The 20,681-nt window shown below is 36.3% G+C and overlaps 1 long non-coding RNA gene across 2 annotated transcripts in view; it reads right to left on the bottom strand.

Moving 5' to 3' along the window:
* LOC126818525 (uncharacterized) overlaps positions 1-18,295 on the bottom strand; it is a 29,244-nt gene extending 10,949 nt beyond the window's left edge. For both annotated transcript variants that reach the window (XR_007679261.2, XR_008787907.1), the window contains exon 1: positions 18,110-18,295. This is a non-coding gene — a long non-coding RNA (uncharacterized LOC126818525). The remainder of the gene's footprint in view (positions 1-18,109) is intronic.
* Between the last annotated feature and the right edge of the window lie 2,386 nt (positions 18,296-20,681).

Here is a 20,681-nt window from a genome sequence, read left to right as displayed (position 1 = left end):
AGGACACAGGAACATAACATATTCATATTGTAGTCATTACGTCATCGTCCTAATTCACGTCTGCCTCCTTTGTGGTACACCCCCGTTCTGCCTTGGGCTTCCAGCTCCTCTAGTGAGCAACTAAAGTCCGTCACTGTTTCACCGTCTCAGTAAGGGTCCTACCCGACATCATTTATAACGGTCAAGGTGTTATCAACAACCTTATTAGTATTTAATAGCCTTTCACGAGTTATAATCCTTATACATTAGTAGCCTCCATTTACCGGGAAAACATAAAATATTATCTAATAATGTGAGGTGATAGAGACTAATTAACTAACTTTTAAAATTATTAGATGTGTGATACACCTGCCAATACCATTACCTTACACTAAACTGACTGACAGGACAGTAAATATGTTGCACAAAATTCGATATATGGTCAACGGGGGAATAACCGATATGACCACTATTTGACAGTAAATTTACAATTTGGTGTAAAACTTATATTTCAAATGACATTTCTGTTAATATACAACTCACATTTTGTAAACTGACATAAATATATGGTTGTATTTCTACATTACGTTTGATGTAATCTTACATAAGCATTATATTCACATGCATTTATTTTGTTTTAAATCAAGTCAAAGGGGCATTATGTAAGGTTTAGATAAAGAGCTGTCCGTTCTCGCTCTAATATACTCTTCAAAAAAAGTAGGGGATATTGAAATGCAAATACCTATGCAGGTTGGGATATGATAAATAGTCATGGACACTTGACATGCTTTGAGAGTATGTTCACAGATGAAGAACTTATCGCCCCAACAGAACCACTGAGCTGAACCTGCGACACGCAATAGCGCCATACACGTGGGAGGGGTTCATTGTCAAATTTGACACTTCAAGGAAGGGTTGATGAAAACTGTCGCTTGCTGGTTTATCCTATCCATATTTGCTTTACAATCGGTTCTTGCATAAGATTTACTGTTTAGCATATCTTTGCTCTAGTGTGTTACGTTTAATTTAATCGGGAGACATGTTCATCGACGTCAACGTCAACCGACAACACTGCATTTCCGCAGTTTTGTATTGTTTCTGAATATCCCCATCTTTTTTGAAGATTATTATTTCAAAAATAGATTATAAAAAATGCATATATTGAAAATTACTTTATTTTGAGCGAAGTTATCAATGGTTGTAGTTTTGACAAGATGTGTGCTTTAAGGCCCAAAGAAATACCTGCAATAGGCAGATTTAGCTCTTAAATAATGTCCGTTTAACAAACCATGTGATCTGAAAAATCAGACACTCTATTTCTACTATAATTTTCACAGTGTGTATAGCCCTCAGAAGAATGTAGTCGTTTATCGATCAAATCAGCTTGGATTATATTTCAATAACGTCCCTTGAAAAATTCAACTAGGTCAATGTTAGGGTCAATGGTTATAACTGGACTAGCAAGTAACTTTTTCTCAGAGCTAACAGAATTTTTACAAAGATCTCTGATCTGGACTTCACAATCCGACTGTATAGAACAAATTGTTCTGATATAAACATGGAACTCAAATCACAAAATTAAATCTTATTCCATGTAAATCAATCGCAGAAATTCGTATTTGTTTTCATCTTTTAAGAAAGCTATGTCACAGCGACTTTCTTGATCACGAATGACCAGCATTTCTGTTCATCTCATGAATAGTGTGATATTCATACGGTAACATATAAAAAATATCACGCTATATAAAAAATTCCCTCGAATCTCATTTCCCATTGAATTACGCATAGCGTGTCATCGCTTGCTGAATACCAGAATAATAATACGTTTACCCGTACTGTTTATTTATAAGTTTAAAGCCAGCCTACAATGGTGATTATTTTTAAACGATTTGTGTCGCCGATAATTCATCGTACTAATGGTGGAAGTATATCTAATCGTAAATGCAGGAGATCCGCACTACACGCAAATTAAAACCAATAAGACAAACTTGCGGACAAGACAAACTACATAAGAAATAAACAACAAATATCAAATCAAGATAATGGTTTGTATCATCTGCTGCAATAAACAGCCGGAGAATAGAATTCTTACAGCAAACAAAAGATTTCGGTGCCGTAGTTTTATTAGTTAATGTTAGGCAAATAGTCTGTTCTACCAAAAGATATGATGGTATCAACATGACTTATAGATTTAGAATATGTAAGAATATTACCTTGATATATGGGTTTAAACTGTATTATGTTGATGAAACGTGAACCTTGTTTACACTAATTTCAGACATTAAAGTGAAATATTAGAAACATCAATAATGGGATGTTTCTTTTCCTAGATTTATCAATAATGTTATCGTTACAAGGTTACAAAGTTTTAACGAATGGACAAAGTAGTCTTTTGTCTAAAATATTGACAAGAGGGCAATCAAATCGTTCAACAAAGGGACGATACCTTTGAAGACCGTGATGTGGCCATGCGTGGTAAGTATACATAAAACTCGAATCAATTGATTAAAAAAGAAAGCTTAGCAAGACGATTCTGATATTATTAGAGGTGTAAGATTAATCACAATCGGAGCCAAACGAATAAGCTGAAGTTTCAATAACATACCAAGTTAGTACCCACTCATAAATAATACATGTAAGACCTAGTTACGGGTGGATGGCCCTTGTAACGGCAGTGTCTGATATGACAACTACGACCTAAATTTGTACATTCTTTATGATCGGAATTTATATGATTGTACAATATCGTGAATCAGTAAACTTAGGTTGACCAAATCTTGGTTGCGATGTCGTGGGTATAGCCACGAGAATAACTACGAGCAGTAGAGGGTTGCACTAATAAGTTAGAAACAATTACGATCTACCATGAACCAGGTTCCTCCGATCCGCGCCATCTTGGGATGGTGACGTTATATCAAAATTCGATTCGCAATTGTCAATAGAAAAAACATACTAAGTTTCATGTCGATCATACTCGATTTGGCGGGGTCTTAGAGGGTTTATCAAGAGTGTCGCCCCAAGAACAAGAAATAGATGACCAATATTATTTCAAAAATCGTTAAAGTTTGAGTGACAACACGTAGAATCAAAATGACGATAACTTAATTTAGAATTTATGGATTTGGGGTTTATTTTCGTATTTTGGAGACTTGGGGTTGGGGTTTTTTTTTGTTGTTTATTTGTGGGGAGGGATGTGTCTGGGATATAGGCTATGACCTTAATTCTGCCATGGTGTACTTTACGTATAATATTCGCCAGACTAATATGATGTACCTGTTACCCAGAAGAATCTACTGTTGGTAAAACAAGAAGAACTGGTGATGTCTAGAAAATCGCTTCCATTTAAATTCATGCTTACGACAAATAATAAAAAAAAATCTTGTATGTAACATTTATCTTTTTAAGGGTCATTCATTTTACATATTAACCATTAAATATAGAGTAAACTTCTTAAAAAATATGATGTGTCAGACAAGATAGTAAAGGAGGTAAGATGGAGTATGTCACGGATTGACTAAAAGTAAAATAAAACAAAAATAGAGCCATCTCAACTCTTCGAATGAGAACTTGATTAGAACAGTATACGTCAAAACATATTCCAATTATTCCGTCAGGATGTTATTTGGATTGATCACTGAAGATATGAAGAAAATCGAAATTATTGCCATCCATACTTACATCTCCATTAGCCCGATGGGTGCAGAAAGAAGTTAAACCCCATGTCATTTATTTTCATTTCGTCACTTACACATTGTTGCCATTTTCAATTCATTTCATATTTGCACACTCACACAGACATTTACCATATGGTTGGAATTTGTCTAAAACAAGTATCACTAGCATGGTTTGGAGAGAGAGAGAGGGGGAAATGGGGTTTAACGTTTACTCGACACAAACTAGGTCATTTCGGGACTAACATATTATGGTTCAATTTTTATTTCAATATTTCGCTTGCGCGTAGGGGTCTTTAGAAGTAGAAGAGGAAACACGAGGGCCCGGAGAAAACCCACGAGGTTGGACAGGCGACCCATCTCCTCGTCACCTACAACCGGGGAATCGAAACCACGCCAGTTGACTCAATGACAGACTTTATGATACAGCGCGCACGTGCTAACCATTCAGCCATCTAACCCCCCAGCATGGTTTGGAAACATCATGCTTAATTTCATCACTCGTTTCTATGCATCGGTTCACAAGTAGAATCCACGTTCCAGTTCTTATTACAGAACTACTCAAGCTATATGATACCCATACGCTACACGGCATGATTTTTTTTTGTTGTTTTGGATTGATGTTAGACCAGGCTATCCAAAAATGTTGGCGTTCAAATTTTCCGACCCCTTGACCCCTCTGGGAGGGTCATTTTTGAAATCGGGACCCCTCTGAACGAGAACATGACTATCTTCGCCAATAATGGTTGGATTTTCATGAACTGAAGTCCATTATCATGTTTTTTCATCATGCCGATCTCATCTATGATACACTTAAAGCGATTGGAAGTAGTTTACATTGACTTCCGGTGGGAAATACCAATTTCCGGTGTCACACTCGGATTGTTTTCAGCCAATAATCTTTGGATTTTCATGATCTGAAGTTCATTCTGGGTGTTTTTCATCACCGTGTCGACCCCGTGCATGATACACTTCAAGCGAATGGAAGTATTTTTTATTGTCTTCCGGTTGGAAATACCGATTTCCGGTGTAAAACTCGGATCGATTTCAGTTTAGAGAAATCTATCACGCAGTACCACTTTTTGTGGCTTCTGAATCGATTCGCATGGTGAATGCCACTTGTAGGCCAGGGAGTTTCTGCATGTTTGATGTTTTTTCATACTCTGACGTACAGCCATAGCATAAATGATGAGAAGTTTGGGTGGTTTGGCCTGTGCTGTATCAATCAGTTTAACATATGGCACTGGTTGAGCCTTTGCTCCTTCAACAGCATATCCTAGCCTGTTTGATACAGCAAAGGCTACACCACACATGGTTCTCATCCTTGAGAAACTCTTAGATCTTGCATATGTAGCTGAGAGTTACTGGCGGGAAGCACGACTGGACATCGCAGCTTCTCTGGTGCTGACTGGAGAGGTAAACTTGTAGGCATCACAAAGAAAACAAGGGCTGGTGCATACATGAAGCTTGATGGTGATGGCCCTGTTATCATTTGTTTCAAGAAGTTTGGAGAAGGGTGATTTGCCTTCGTAGGTCAAGGAATTGGGGAGATTTGCCTGCCAAGTCTACTCTTCATCTGTTCCATTAAACCTACCGGCACTTAGATGGCAATTGTTCAGTTCAGAAAACTTGGAAGAGATAGAGATGCTTCCACGGACTCGTACTGCATTGTCGCCCCATATCACAGGAACAAAGTACATCGCGATACGCGACAAGTCGTACCTAACCCGATCCCTGAACCTTCTTGCCATTTAACATCAGCGGCTGGCAGTTGGACAAGGGCATTTATGTTCCTGTGCCGAATCTTGATCTGCCTGCCCATCGTGCTGTAATTAAACTCTCAAAATGTGTTTGTAAAACGGTCTGCACAGGGCGATGCAGTTGCTAAAAAAGGGTGTGCCTAATATATCTTTCTGCACGTGTTTAGATAGGGACCGTACCAATATGATTAGGGATGTGCAGGAGGACGAGGATGATGATTAACTGATGTATTTATTTCCAAGATAGGATCTTTTTGTTTCGTTTTGATAATAAACTTGTATACTTGTTACAAATGTCAAAGTGTCTTGAATCTCTTGACAGAACATTTCAGTCACCCAAAAAGTGGCCATATTAATCATTTTACCATGCTTCAAAATCCACAAAAAGTGGTAGGCTGAGACATCGGAAATTGGTATTCCCCACCGGAATTCAATGAAAACTCCACCCATTTGCTTTAAGTGTATCATAGATGGGATCGGCATGAACTTCAGATTATGGAAATCCAACCATTGTTGGCAGAGATTGCCATGGACTCGGTCAGAGGGGTTCGGATTTCAAAAAGGCCCCTCCCAGAGGGGTCAAGGGTCAAAAAATTGGAACCCTAGAATGGGGTCCGCATGATGAACAAACCCCAGAATGAAGTTAGGATCATTAAAATCCAAAGATTATCGGCTCAAATCAATCCGAGTTTGACACTGGAAATTGGTATTTCCCACCAGAAGTCAATGGAAACTACTTCCATTCGTTTTAAGTGTATCCTAGATGGGGTCGGCATAATGAAAAAAAAACCCAGAATAAACTTCAGATCATGAAAATCCAAAGATTATTGACTGAAATCAATCCGGAAATTGGTATTCCCCACCGGAAGTCAATGAAAACTACCTCCAATCGCTTTAAGTGTGTCATAGATGGGGTCGGCATGATAAAAGAACACGAGAATGAACTTCAGATCATGAAAATCAAACAATTATTGGCGGAGATAGCCATGTCCTCATTAATGGGGATCCCCATTTCAAAAATGCCGTTCCCAGCGGGATCAAGGGGTCGGAGAATGTGAACCCTAACATTTTTGGATAGCAAGGTCCAAGATCAACCCAAAACAACAAATAAATCAATTTTAGCATACAAATCCTACAGGATGACATGTCATACCACACTAAGCTTTAATACGAAGAAATTTAGACGGCAAGAATAGTTTTAAAATCGAGTTATTTAGTAGTAATAAATGATTTCTATATTTTAACGTATGAATATCCCATTACTCATGAGATGAACAGCTTTGTCATAGCTTAACATTGAAAAGGGGGTCGCGCGTCTCTTTTGTTTCAGTGGCTGATGGCTTAAATAGAAACCCATATCATTCGGCACCATCAAGGCCGTGCTTCAGGTTAAGTTAGTCACAGTGACATGACTTGGAATCAAACAGCTGTGAATTTTTACATTGATCTCTGTGTAATAAGATTTAATTTACTGATTTGAGCTGTCGAGTAGGAATATTTCTACTAGTGTCAGAACGCCTTGTCCTGCAATCTGATTTTGAAGTCCAGAAAGTTGGGGAGAGGACGTGGATGGACGGGTATTTATAAGTTCATTAATGTGTGACCTATGACCTCAACATAAACTAAACAGTTGTAAATTAAATTTGTGTTTTTGATTATCCTTTTATAATTTACCCTTAATTCTTGGAATGTTACTGGCAGAGTTTAAATATAAAAGTCATTTAAAGCGTTGACCTTGTTCTCAAGATTTATTAACACAAAGCTCTTTAAAATATAAAATCGTCGTTCTCTTTTCAGGCTATAATTACAACGTTATCATAAGATTGACTATTTATTGTCACGGAGGACAATCTTTGATGATATCATCTTAGATCGGACTTGCTCATCTTCGAATGACGAAATTGTGTTTGTGACTACTTTATAACTATATTTTTATGAAAATGGGCTGCATATTCTTATTCGTTCAGCTATTTATCCATTAAGATACACTGAGACGACATATATGAAAATGGGCTGCATATTCTTATTCGTTCAGCTATTTATCCATTAAGATACACTGAGACGACATATTCCAGATACGTCAATGTTTTTCATAAGCAAAGGCATTGTCGGTTAGCTTCTGTCCAAAAGACCTCCAAGTGACATTGTCAATCTCTCAACGGGGCCTCACCTGAGCGAATAAATACGCACAGATGCTAACTGGTTTCGGAATATCTTGAGATTTGAAACCCGAAACTCAACTGTCAAAACAACGCGTGTACTGATTGGAACGGACATTACATTTTCTTAATTGGTTAAAACATATTGCTATCGGGTACATAAATTGGGGATGAAAAGGTTTCATAAGAAGACTAGAAATTAACTTTTAACCTGCCATTCTATCCATAACTCCATCTCATCAAACACATCGACTAAAAGAGTTGCTAAGTTTTCATGAATCAGTCCCCTGCTCGGAATAATATCCCTTTAAAACCTGGCTTCTTCAGTTACGTTGATAATAAATTTATCTCTATAAATCAATACATTTGATGGCCAGAAAACTGCCAATACAAAAAGGCTCAACACGTACTGACATTTGTTAAGACAGCCAGATTAAGGATTTATAGTAGTTAAATATTTATTTATGAACTCAAATAACTTGGCTTGTACCATAAATTGTTTTAATAGTTATTTTATTGCAATCTGTGTTATTTCTTATCGTGATAAATATAGATCACCAAGTCCGACAACTCTTGTGAGAAGCTCTTTGATTCTGGACATGAATTTGGACTCAAGAATAGAATTAAATTCAAGGATGGAGTGGGGGTATAGATTTGAAAGGTTATACATAATTAAAAACTATATTGATGAGGACAATACAATGATAATAATTGTAAACAGTGTTAATCCCATGGGAATGTATAATACACACATACATGGTTAATTCCCGTAGGCGTTCCTATTGTGGTCAAAATGCCAACAGAAAAGATAGGGTGTGTATATCCGCGCTTGCGTTCTTCTGCACTAGTTACCGTAATAACCAAGTGAGGTAATTAGGGTGCGTAAAAGTATTGCATATAGGTCAAAGATTTATCTTCAGTTGCTGTTAAGATCGAACCTGTCTACTTCCATTTCAAGGATTGACACCATACGAAGATGCATAGATATTGTTCCATCGCCACACAGATATTGTTTCGTCCTCTAACGAAACGCTTATCAGACGCTTATTTTTAAACCAGTTCATGTTCACACGTACTATAAGCCAAACCAGTTTAACTATTCTGACCTCTTCGATCGGAGGTTAGAGTTAACTACGCATTGGTAGCCTCATATTCTTTATTCGGTTCTCGCACGCTTTCGATAACATTGGCACTGTCTGACCCCTATATTTTCACAGGAATGTAACTAACTGCGTACTGCGCATGCTCAAAGCAAGCTGGAGCTGGTTTTTTTAAGCCAACCCGTTCAGACGGCTAAGATGAACCATTTTAAAATAAAAAGCCTTCTCGAAGACAGGTCGCGAGCTGGGTTTTTTAAACTGATTTATTTGCCCCACATTTGCGTTCAGACGCTTAAGTTAAACTGGTTTAACGATCCCCGGGTTTTTTAAACCAGTTCAACTTAAGCGCCTGAACGGGCTAATAGATATTGTTCCAAAGCAACCTTTTTACTTCGACAAAGAGTTCACTTATTAATGATAGTACCGGTACTTTAATCATAACGGTGGGTAGTCTTTGTGTTAATCTCTTTTATCGTCCTGTCTATCTGACATAAAATATCATTCAGAGCATTATTGTCCTACAACGTGTATATAAAAAGATAAGTATGTAAAATATATGAGTTTTAACAAGCTTAATGTCACACTCACGTCCCAGGTGTTCTTGTTTAGCATGAACAGCAACTAAAATCGAAGCAATTGTCTATGACATTACCAGTTATCCTTGTTCAAGCTTAGCTGAGTATATAATACTTCGTGTAGTGTATAAAAATGGTATGATAATTTTGTTACTACATTGTATATCTAATGCCCCCGTCAGACCGGGATGGCATCCTTATTGCGCTGCTGCAACCGTACGACGACCAGAAAATGCACATGCACAAGGTCGCCGACAAACGTGAACGCAACGCGAGAAAATGTCCCCAAAAATTACAAACTTAAAAAAAAGCCGCGTTCTCACAGCTTTTGAACACGCTCAAAAAACACGCCGTTTCTCGGCGATCTTTGGCGACGATGGAGACCACACCACGATATCTGGCGTTTCCACCACGCCTTTAGCACGCTTATGGGGATCTTGACGCGCTCTGGGACCATTTTCCGTCGACATCAAACGACCAGTTAGAATGGATCAGTTTGAATAATTTGTGGACCGTAATCAAGATGCCTTTCTTAAACTTTAAGCGTTGTTGACATATTTGTGCTTTAATAGATCATCAATGTTACGTAATCATTAGTGGGCATTTGAACAAGATATTATAAGACAAAAACAAATTTATACTAACAGTGATATTTTAAACTAAATTGTAAAATACCAGAGCAGTTGCTGCAAGACGTAGCAGTTGATGTTTCTCAGGTTATCTGTATGAAATAATTCAAGGGTCTACTTAATGATTTTTATAACTACCTACTTGAGATTAGAAATCGTGGTTTAAAAATCATATGGTAACTTACATCGTATATATATGATCATACACTCTGTAATATTTAGCTTCAAATCAGCCATGTTGTGGATTTCAGTAAATATTTCTCAAGATTACTGTTAGATTTCGTCAAGCAGAAAACAAAATGGTAATGTCTAGACAACTTACTGCTTCCATTTCAATTGATGTTCGCGTTCAACAATAAAAAAAAATCTGGTATATCAACGTAAAACCAATCTTTGTGAAAGTCATCCATTATACATATTTAATATTTAAATATAAACAGACATCTGACAACAATCAAATATAATGACAAAAGAGATTAACATAGTCTTTCATCGTTATAGGAATACATTTTAGCCACGTGAAGTTTCGCGCTTTGGAACAATATTTTATGTCATTGTGATGGCTTTGTGGTGACTAGTCTGTGCTGTGTTCGCTGTGTGTTGCTAAGCAATTATACCGCATTGTTTATTAAATATAAAAAGATATTTATTTTAATATTCAAACTTCGTAAATTTCTGAGGTAAAGCAGCTATATTAATTGTACGGCAACTGCTTATAAATTCTTGACCTTTGTCAATGATAACTGATTTGAGTTTCTGAGAATGTTGTTTTTACTCAAATTTACAATTACTATAAGTGGCCGTCTCTGTCCCAGTCGTGGCACAGCTCTACTATGAAGTAGAGTGCATGGAGGCTGGGCAAATGGTTCTGGTTGTTATTGCAAGTGTGAAAAACATCTGAATCAAATTTATCAATACATTTATAATGGTTGTCTTTCCTTGAGAGTGAATTAATATTGCAGAGTTTTTAAATATTAAGATCATAATTTGAGGATTTTCTATAAGATATATTTCGTGTAATTACTATTAAGGTGATTTTGGTATGTTCTCTGACTCAAAATTGCTAAATTTTAAAGACAAAATCACATTTCTTCCATGTTTACTAGTATTTGATTAAGTGGTTATGCCCCGAGCTAAGGGAGTAAAGGCGCAGTTGTACCACCCAATCGTTGGAATGGTGGCAGGCAGGCGATGACTGATCCACGACCTGACTCCGACTCAGAAAGGGTTTGATACATAACATTTCGGTTAGTTGGGTGTTGAGGGTCCCGATTGTCATTATAGTTTCAACCTAACGCAATGCAACAGGTCAAGATGTCTCGAAGCCCAGACGTTTCTCGTCACAAGTCTCATATCTAAAAAACGGCACCTTCATAGGACAATCGACATCCCTCAAGTTGCGATGTCCGATACGCGACCCGCCCTCCTTACCCGGGTGATCATTTATGTTTCTCTTGTGGCAACTCTCTTCTTTTCTCGCAATTACGCCAGGCTATTGAAAGCCGCGATCGCTCAGTGGGTAAGGCGCTAGTTCACTAACCAGGGGTCGGCATTTTTCAGCATTGTTTCCCCCTGTCAGTGGTGCAGAACGTTGAACTGGCAAGCAATGGGCGTCTAGTTGTTCGGATTGGACAAAAAAACGAGGTCCCGTGTATATCTTTATAGAATATAATGTGTGAATTAAGTCCGGAAGCATCTATTGTATTTTTTTTGTTTTTGCCCAAACTTCTAACAAAAGGGGCTATTTATTTCAGATAATCTGCAGTCCAGTTTGTCCAAGTGAATTGACTTAAGTTCTGAAAGTGCTTTTCAATTATCTACTGTTTCAGATTATTAAATTGTGTCTTCTCCACAGCGTAGGGTGTACTCTATAAGCGACACTCATAGAATTTGTGAGGAAGGTATGCGTTTCTCTGTCCCAGTCGTGGCACAACTCTACTATGAAGTAGAGTGCATGGAGGCTGGGCAAATGGTTCTGGTTGTCATTGCAAGTGTGAAAAACATCTGAATCAAATTTATCAGTACAGTTATAATGGTTGTCTTTCCTTGAGAGTGAATTAATATTGCAGAGTTTTTAAATGTTGAGATCATAATTAGAGGATTTTCTATAAGATATATTTCGTTTAATTACTATTTAGATGATTTTGGTATGTTCTCTAACTCAATATTGCATAATTTTATGGAAAATATTACATTTCTTCCATGTTCACCATTATTTGATTAAATGGTTATGCCCCGAGCTAATAGAGTAAAGGCGCAGTTGTACCACCTTGTCGTTGGAATGGTGGCAGACAGGAGTTGGAACCGAAAGGAGCAAAAAGATCATAGTTGGACTATTGGACACAAATGACATTGGTATATTGATGCCTGTGCGATTCCCACTTGTCAGGAATTATGTCGGTGGTACAGTAAAAGAAACTATCTTGAGGTGGTAGTTGGGGTGGTTCAACAACGGGCATTGATAATTGACCTAAGCGAGCCCTTTGCAAGTAGAACAAGAAAGGCAAAACTAACCAATCACTATAAAAGATTGAAATATGTTAGTCTGATAACAAATTGGTGTACTTTTGAATATAAATACAAAACGGTAGAGATACACGTAGGCGTATTCAACAAACAAAATATTAACTAAATATACCATAAAAATGGTAGAAATAAAAATCTATATTAGTCGACCCGTAGATTAATATTATAAAATGGTATAAAAGTTTAACCAACGACTGGCAGACCATATAATATATAATTTGATAATCTTAATTCCCTATAGTATTCTTGACCTCACTGAAATATCTAGAACTGATTTAATTCTATAATAATGATAGAAATCCAATGATGTGAATTGGTTATGTATCAACCAAACAATGTGTAATATTATGATTACTGAATTCGTTAGAGGACGACCAATGTCATACTCTGAGCATGGAATAAATATGAATGGTATGTACTGAACGTAAGCAGTTTATATACGTTGGCTAACCAATTCCAAAGACAGTGCTATGATTTCTGATTATTTGTGTCAATATGTACTACTTTATAAAGAAAGAAATGGAGTGTAACGTCCACTCAACACAAACTAGGTCATTTCGGGACTAACACATGGTACACTTTTATTTCAATAATTCGCTTGTGCTTAGGGGCCTTTATCAGTGGGAGAAAACCAGAGGACCGGGAGAAAACCTACGAGGTTAGGCAAACGACCCCACTACTCGTCAAGTGTGGGACTGAAACCACGCCACATACCACCTTATTTATTTATGGTATTTATTTATTCTCTAAATGTCATTTGAAAGACTTTAAATAGGGGAAATAGCTGGAACTCGTGCAATAATTGACTGTATAAGGCACCCTACAGCTAATAAAAGCAGTAGTTTATTTAGTTTAACTGTGTTTATTTATTGTAAGAGAATACCATCAGTATTAACTTCATCAATAGATTTAAGTCAAATAAACTGATGTAACACAGCAAGTATCCTATATAAACTATGTATAGTATATGTTATTCTATATATAATTTACTCTATACAATTACATTTCATTGAGTTAACCTTTCTCTATCAGAATACATGATACATCAAAAATAAGAAATCTTAGCATGTTTAATTATGTTCTGTGATTCTATTCCTAAAACCTTACGATAAACCTGATGATAACTGAAGTCTATCTAGATATCTGTTTCTTAAGATGAAAAATATTGGAAGTCTATATATCCCGCCAACTAACGATAGAGTGGGATAAGGAGAAAAGTGATTACATCAAGAAAAAAGAATAACATATAACATATGGTAAACTTGATATGGAGAGTGGTTAATATTCAATAAATCAACCCAGCTTGGTAACAAACGAACGTGATGGTACGTACCCCTTAGAATAATGGCAGCCACCATTATACATGAATATAACATATGGAAATCTTAATATGAAGAAAGGTTAATATTCAATCTCGTCATATTATAAACGAGTAAGGTTAAAAACCAGTTACATTAGTAATCAGACATAAAGTTTTCAGATTACTAAAACTGGTCGTCTGCGTAACGTCCGAACTAAACGACCTGAACCGTGACCTTTAGAACATGCAGTAGGGAATTTGTAATATCACATGTCAATTGTTGATTTTTTTCTTCTTCTGATCAATGTTCTCAAAGCACGTTAGACACGTTCTATAATCTTTGAAAGGAAAATATAGAATAATTGTACATTTCCTGATGTAACGAGCATTTTTTATTTTAAACGAACAAGTCTCGTCCTCACAGCTCTTATAATTGATGTAAAGAGTATAAGCAACGTGACGAATGAAATGTTATATTGAAGTCAATAGGATTATAAAATACCGTTATCTACAAATAGGTTTTACATGATTACATCTAGTCCAGACTGTTAACCCGTTCAGTTCAATTGATAGTTCCACCCAGACAACACATAGTAAAATATAAATAAGTATAAATAAGTATTTTATCTATGTCTGAAGAGTTGACACAATAAATTTGATTGATTTTCTTTGAGATACTGGAAACAGGCTTAAATTCATTACAATTTTACTCTAAATATTTTATTTAACGTGCTATGTATTATCTTACACGTCTATGCAAAAATGTAATACTTTAACCCCACCATTTCATTTCATAGTCTTACACTAAAAGATCAGAGATTATATGTTGTAACAAGATTATTCTACATGTTACAATAGAAATGAAATGAAATGAAATGGGGTTTAACGTCCTACTGTTCTGCTCCTATACTGGGCTAATGAAGACGGGCATACGCCATACAGTGTGCTATGAGGGAAATTTTGCCCGGGCAGCGGCACTATCGCCTACTCTTATATCGAATTCCAACTGCCAAGGGATCTTTTACGTGCATTTCAATGTTTACACAGGACCTTGGTTTTTCGTCTCATCCGAAGGAATAGACAGCTGTCTCTGTCAGGCCCTCCGTCCTGCATCACTGACAAGGGGAAACCACGTCGGAAAATCGGGATGAACTTTCTCGGCCAATGCAGGGATCGAACACCCGACGTCCAAGCTAGCGAGCCAGCGCCTTACCCACCTAGCCACCGTGGCTCCATGTTACAATAGAATATATTCTATCACAATTTAAACTGTCCTCTTTTATAGTGATTCAGTTTACTGGTGTACTGTAGTGTTAAGTGCGAGTACAATCCAAAACATGTCAGCTCATCTTCCGTCCGAATTACACCCAGAGATCGGTTAAACTAGAAGAACTTGTATCGGTTATTCTAAAAGAAAGTAAGCATACTCTGCATCGCGAAAACACCCTTGACAACCCGAACTGGAGAATCCAAGGTTACTTGGAATAAGCCAACTTTGTAGCAATTACCACCTATATAGTTACTAGGCAAAGTGGGCCGGGGCAAAGTGATCTTAGTTGCATGAGTCGGACTACCCACGACACATTCAGTGAGTCAAGTGTCTAAAGGAAAGGGTGTATTTACTATGGGCTTCTTTGCTGCGATATTCTAAAACAGACCACACTTCTCTTCGTAAGCTCTGATAAGTCTTCTATTTGCGACTTACAATAAAGAGTAGAGTAACTCTTTAATTGGCCCTAATCCATGTAGCTGACTTTGATCATTATTAGAGAAAATTCCCTCAGAACAAAACCCCATCTAACTACATAGCATCCTCATTATTATCATGATTGAAACTTTCCAATATCGCCAATCTTTGGGCTACAATTTAACGGATTCTTCTCGGATTATATAGCCATTTATAAATTTGCCCTTTCCTCAAGACTTGCGTAATTTACCTGCTGAATGAGATATTTTGTTTCTTTTATTGCTCTTTACTAACTATCTTTTATGTAATTTCGTGATGAAATCAGCTAAGTTAATAATTAATTTATCTCCGAATTTCTCTTTGGGATTTTATTTTGTCCACTATCCACTTTTTAAATCAGGCATTAATAACTGTCAAGCTGTGCATGGATTCTATAAGATATTCAAATAGGTTTTTTTTAAAACATTCAGCGAACGAATTATTCATTACATTTATTCTTACTTTCTTCATTCACGTAAAGGACACCGTGTCACAGATTAAATTTCAAAGATGTTATTAGCTCCTTAAATGATCTAACTACTGATTTGTATTTTAATCGAAAGGCTGTGTGTGAGATGGTGGGATTGGTGTAAAATTAGCAGTAAGCAAAGTATCAGGACAATTCAACACAGAACTCGTCGTTGTCAGTTAAACAGCTTAACACTAGATCGCGATGACACTTCTGAGATAAGAAAAAATCGAGATCTGTTTAACCAGTAGACAGTTTTGCCGAATGTTGAGCAGTGTGATTAATTAACGATGCGTATATAAATTTATAGATCACATAGTCGGCAGATGACACCTATCACGGTGTTTTATGATGTTGAACAGTTAGAATTCATTTTCTAAAAGTTATCGACTTGGTCCCTTTGACAATGCATTGATGTCTATATTTGGCTTTAACATTTACTTTTAAATACATAGTATTACGTCTGGGTTGAATCTTATCCATAATTAAAGATGCCAGCAGCTGAAAGAACATGTGGGTCTACTAAATTCTCCTTGGTCACACTTCTTTGACAGACATTTAATACCTGCGGCTCAAACATTTGAGTATTCCATATGGTTTAAAATGTCACACAGGTCAATTAGTCTGGTAGCAGTGATCTCATTGGACCTTCCACAAACTGGTTAAATGCACTAATATTATTATTATATCCACCGTAAATCAGCATGATTACAAAGGCATAGTAATGAATTATTTTTGCCCTCGGAAGGTGTTTAGTGATTAGCCCTTAAGTGGAAATGACGCCCGAGTATAAATTCAAAAACACCCGAAATTAGCCGAATTTATCGAGGAATGCCGATTGCATCTTGTCATTCAGTCAGTCAGTGGGACTTAACTCCGCTTCCACCTAGGATGATATAGTAGACAAATGCATCTTGTTCTAAGGATATTTTTTTATAGGGTGCGTTCAATCAGGTCAAGCCACCAATCGAGACAATTGATTAGTAGTCTAATAAGGTCATAAGATTTTCTGTCAGCACAAGCCCATAATGATATTTACTTAAATTTGTATGTAACTGTTAATGCAGTGACCATCTGAATAAATGGGAAAATACCATTTGATTTTAATAATGTTGACACTGATGCCCCCACCCCTACTCAACCTAGATGACCGTGCCTATAGGCTCTCGGCTTTCCTACCGATTAACGTAGATTACATGTTTTGTGAATTATATTTGATATACTGATGTCTTTATTAAAGCTATATCTCCATGTTAATGCAGCCCAGACATACCTAAGGGATTTGGACTGTAAGGACTCAAATGTAATTTGCATTGATATTTTAATAACATTAGAAGATACCGCTGTCTGTCTCCGTTTAAACCATTTATGTCCTGACACTAAAAGAAATATAAATACATGTATGAAGATATACTTCGCAAAATAACTTCCTAAATCTGTGCGCCTCGGCAATATGTTATAATGTCTCTAAGTCTAAAGTACTTCCATATAATGAAGTGTGATCTTATTTAATTACCGAAGTTTATGTTTAAGGGTCAAATCAGGGTAGCACTTCCATGTACTGGTGGTAAAACATACTTTACATAAAAAAAAACAAGACATTCTTAACCATAATCGATTCTTACTACAAAGAAATATGAGTTATGGTCACATACAAGATGTTTCCCACTCAGTCAACTCTTCAATCTGGTCAGATGGTTTTGTTATTACAGAAGAAATTCTTTTTGGAATAGACAGATTATATAACTGGAGTATTATATTCTGCAAAAGTATTTTACTGTTCACTTATCTACATTAATTGCACAGACGGACAGGTTATATGATGGTAAGGAATAAGTAGGCCCTGCAATGTTCACGAGAGAAGATTGACAAGAATGTGAAACAAATAAGATTGCAAGACTTCCTTTAATACCACAAAAATGACATAAAAAGATTTAAGACTAAAATATATACACTGAATTTAAAGCATGTTTTATTCGCCCTTTAAGAGTTCAGAGATTGTTCACCTTATTATTAAAACTTGATTAAATCTTTTCAATTTTGTCATTGCTAATATCATAAACAACGGATTCGGGGTCTGTGTTTGGATTAGAAATGTGTTGTTAACGGCTTCTTTATAACGCTCGTGTACATTTCAAACATGTTGCTTTAGAGTTACTTTAAAGCATGTCTGGAAGCAGCTCTTTATATTCAGCAACAATAGCAATCAACTTACCACTTTGTGGAAAGTTTCAGGTTAATCCCCAGTACATCAGTGGAAGACTACCGCTAAAAGCTTTACCGTGTTACTAAGTCACTGCCGTCTTGTTCCGAGTTGTGTACAATATCAATTGATGAAACATATATGCACTACAAGCACAAGTTTAGCAATGCGATGTAAATACTCGATAACACAATTTGATTGATTGATTCAATTTATCATAGCGTTCAAATAGATTTAATAATTTTATTGTACGTATAGAGGGCAAACTAAACGTGCTGTTCAAGAGATTTCTCTCATATTTTGTTTGTATTAGAGTATTTCCTCCTCTGAAAACGTATATGTTTTAAAACAGTTTATCTGACAAGAGTGGGGTCACGCAATGTGATAAAAACAGTACTTCCGGTAACATGACTTTTGTCATTAGCGGGCTTATTGAAGATGACTTTAGTATTAAATACCCATCTTGCAATTAGTTATATCTTTACATGGATAGTACATGTACGGATATAGAAACTATATTATTCTTGCAAAACAAAAAAAACCTTTCCACGCATTAAAATATCAACTTGCTTCTAGATATTGTAAAATTGGCATAATTACAGTTTGAAAATTTGTTCCTATACCATAACATTAAACATTAATTTCAAAACCCCTTGGTTCGAATTCCGTTTGCAACACTTTAACGTAACATACAACGCTTAGACAGCCAAGAAACCCGAATCTCTGTAGATTATCGGTATTTTACCTATGGTAGTCTCTTTTAAATTGTTAGTGATGACCTGGCATTAAACACCATTTTGATTCTCTCAAGTCTGGCCATATAGCTACTTTAGTTCTATTCTTTTTGGCGTACTCTTAAACGTTGTCCAAGATTGATGAACGAGGTATCGCATGCCTGTGTTCTGTGATTTTATTGATAATATGCCCAACATACGGTGAGTAATTCTTACAGCCAAGACCGTAAGCTTTGTTTGTTAAACGAGCAATTAAGATAATCTGTTCGCTAGAGCGAGTTTTACTGCAGCCAGTTAACTTATTTTACATACATTATGGCGTTTAATAAAACAAACCTGTTGTGATGTGGGTACAGACAAAAAATAATTTACAGTCAATGCACCCTGATTCTCAATTCCTTCTCCTCCAGTGACCTTGAATTACTTAAACCGTGTTACCATACAGTCAGAGGGGGATTTGCTGCTAACATGATTGATTTTTTAACAAAGAATAATTCAATTTTTAAAGTGGAGTTGTGACTTGGAAAAAATATACATTTCATATATTCAGTTATATGTCAAATCATTTTTCTACTTTAATATATATATTATCTTTCAGCAGACGTGAAACCGCCTTTGTGTTTTTGCGATTACTAATTTAAATTTCGCTACAAAGTGCAAATCAGCACACAAACAGAATAGTCTGTTTACTTGAATGTTTCAATTTGAATAATAGAGCATTTATTGGCTCTTAGTAGGGGGAGACAAATAGGGTTTAACGTCCACTCAACACAGATTGTTTTTTCTGGAGTAACATGGCAAAATTTTATTTCAATGGTTCGCTTGCCAGGGGTCTTAGCCAGTAAAAGGAAACCAAGGGACCCTTGAAAAAAAAATGAGTAATGGGCAGTTGGCCTTACTCCTTGTCACGAACAGGTGTGGGATCGAAACCACGTCACTTAACTGAATGGCAGACCTTATGATCTTGGCTCAAATAAGTTTATTTTTCCTGTTTCATTATGTAATATTAAACCAAGTAACGTTCTTAATTTTCGAATTTGAGAAAGGGATTAACTTGGATAAAATGCGCATGGTACAAAGGAACGTAAACAATATGACACAAGTAAACATGGAGTGGGACAACTTTATATGAAAACTGTCTATTAGTTTTCTTCGAATTATCCACGTTTGTTTTCAATAACATTTCAATGGGGTGGCTCCTTTAAATGTGAACGTTTCTGTATATGCACGTGTAGTAACACCCTACACCCTTTACACGCCAAGCTTAAAGTATCTTTGGTTGACTTAGAGTATCTTTGGTTAATTTCAAATACTTTACAAATCCCTTTAAAATGAATCTGGACTTGTAAGAATTGATATTGATTTTATCAATGTAAAGCAATTTTAAAATCAGAAATAACAGATTATTTTCTAGATTCCAGACCGTGGATAATTAGAATAAAATTATATTTACAGATGAAATAAGTTGATAAGTGTCTTCTTGTATTAAAGAAAATCATGATGTGCTAGAAGTATATGTAAATTAAAATAATAATGTTCTTTAAGTCTTGGTAAAAACCGAGTTATCTGCCGTAGATCCGAAATGTTCGGAGGAAAATATTTGTCCTGAATATCATATCACTGTTTTAGTTGCACTAATTATTGACCTTGCATTTTCAGGCGCATATATACATGACAAAAATTTCTGAGTAATTTCCAGGCAATTCGACCCGGGTTGCGGTTCACTTAGAACCTTTGGATCTCGATTCTAATTGCACGTAAAGGCCCATGTGTGGGCAAAATTCTCCCCTGTAGCATTCTCAACGAGAGAACAGAAAAATAACCGTATGCTAGGTTCAAAACGGTAAACC

Source organism: Patella vulgata, chromosome 4 (genome assembly GCF_932274485.2).
Source record: "Patella vulgata chromosome 4, xgPatVulg1.2, whole genome shotgun sequence".
Lineage (NCBI taxonomy): Eukaryota > Metazoa > Mollusca > Gastropoda > Patellidae > Patella > Patella vulgata.
This window is presented reverse-complemented; position numbering and strand designations above follow the sequence as displayed.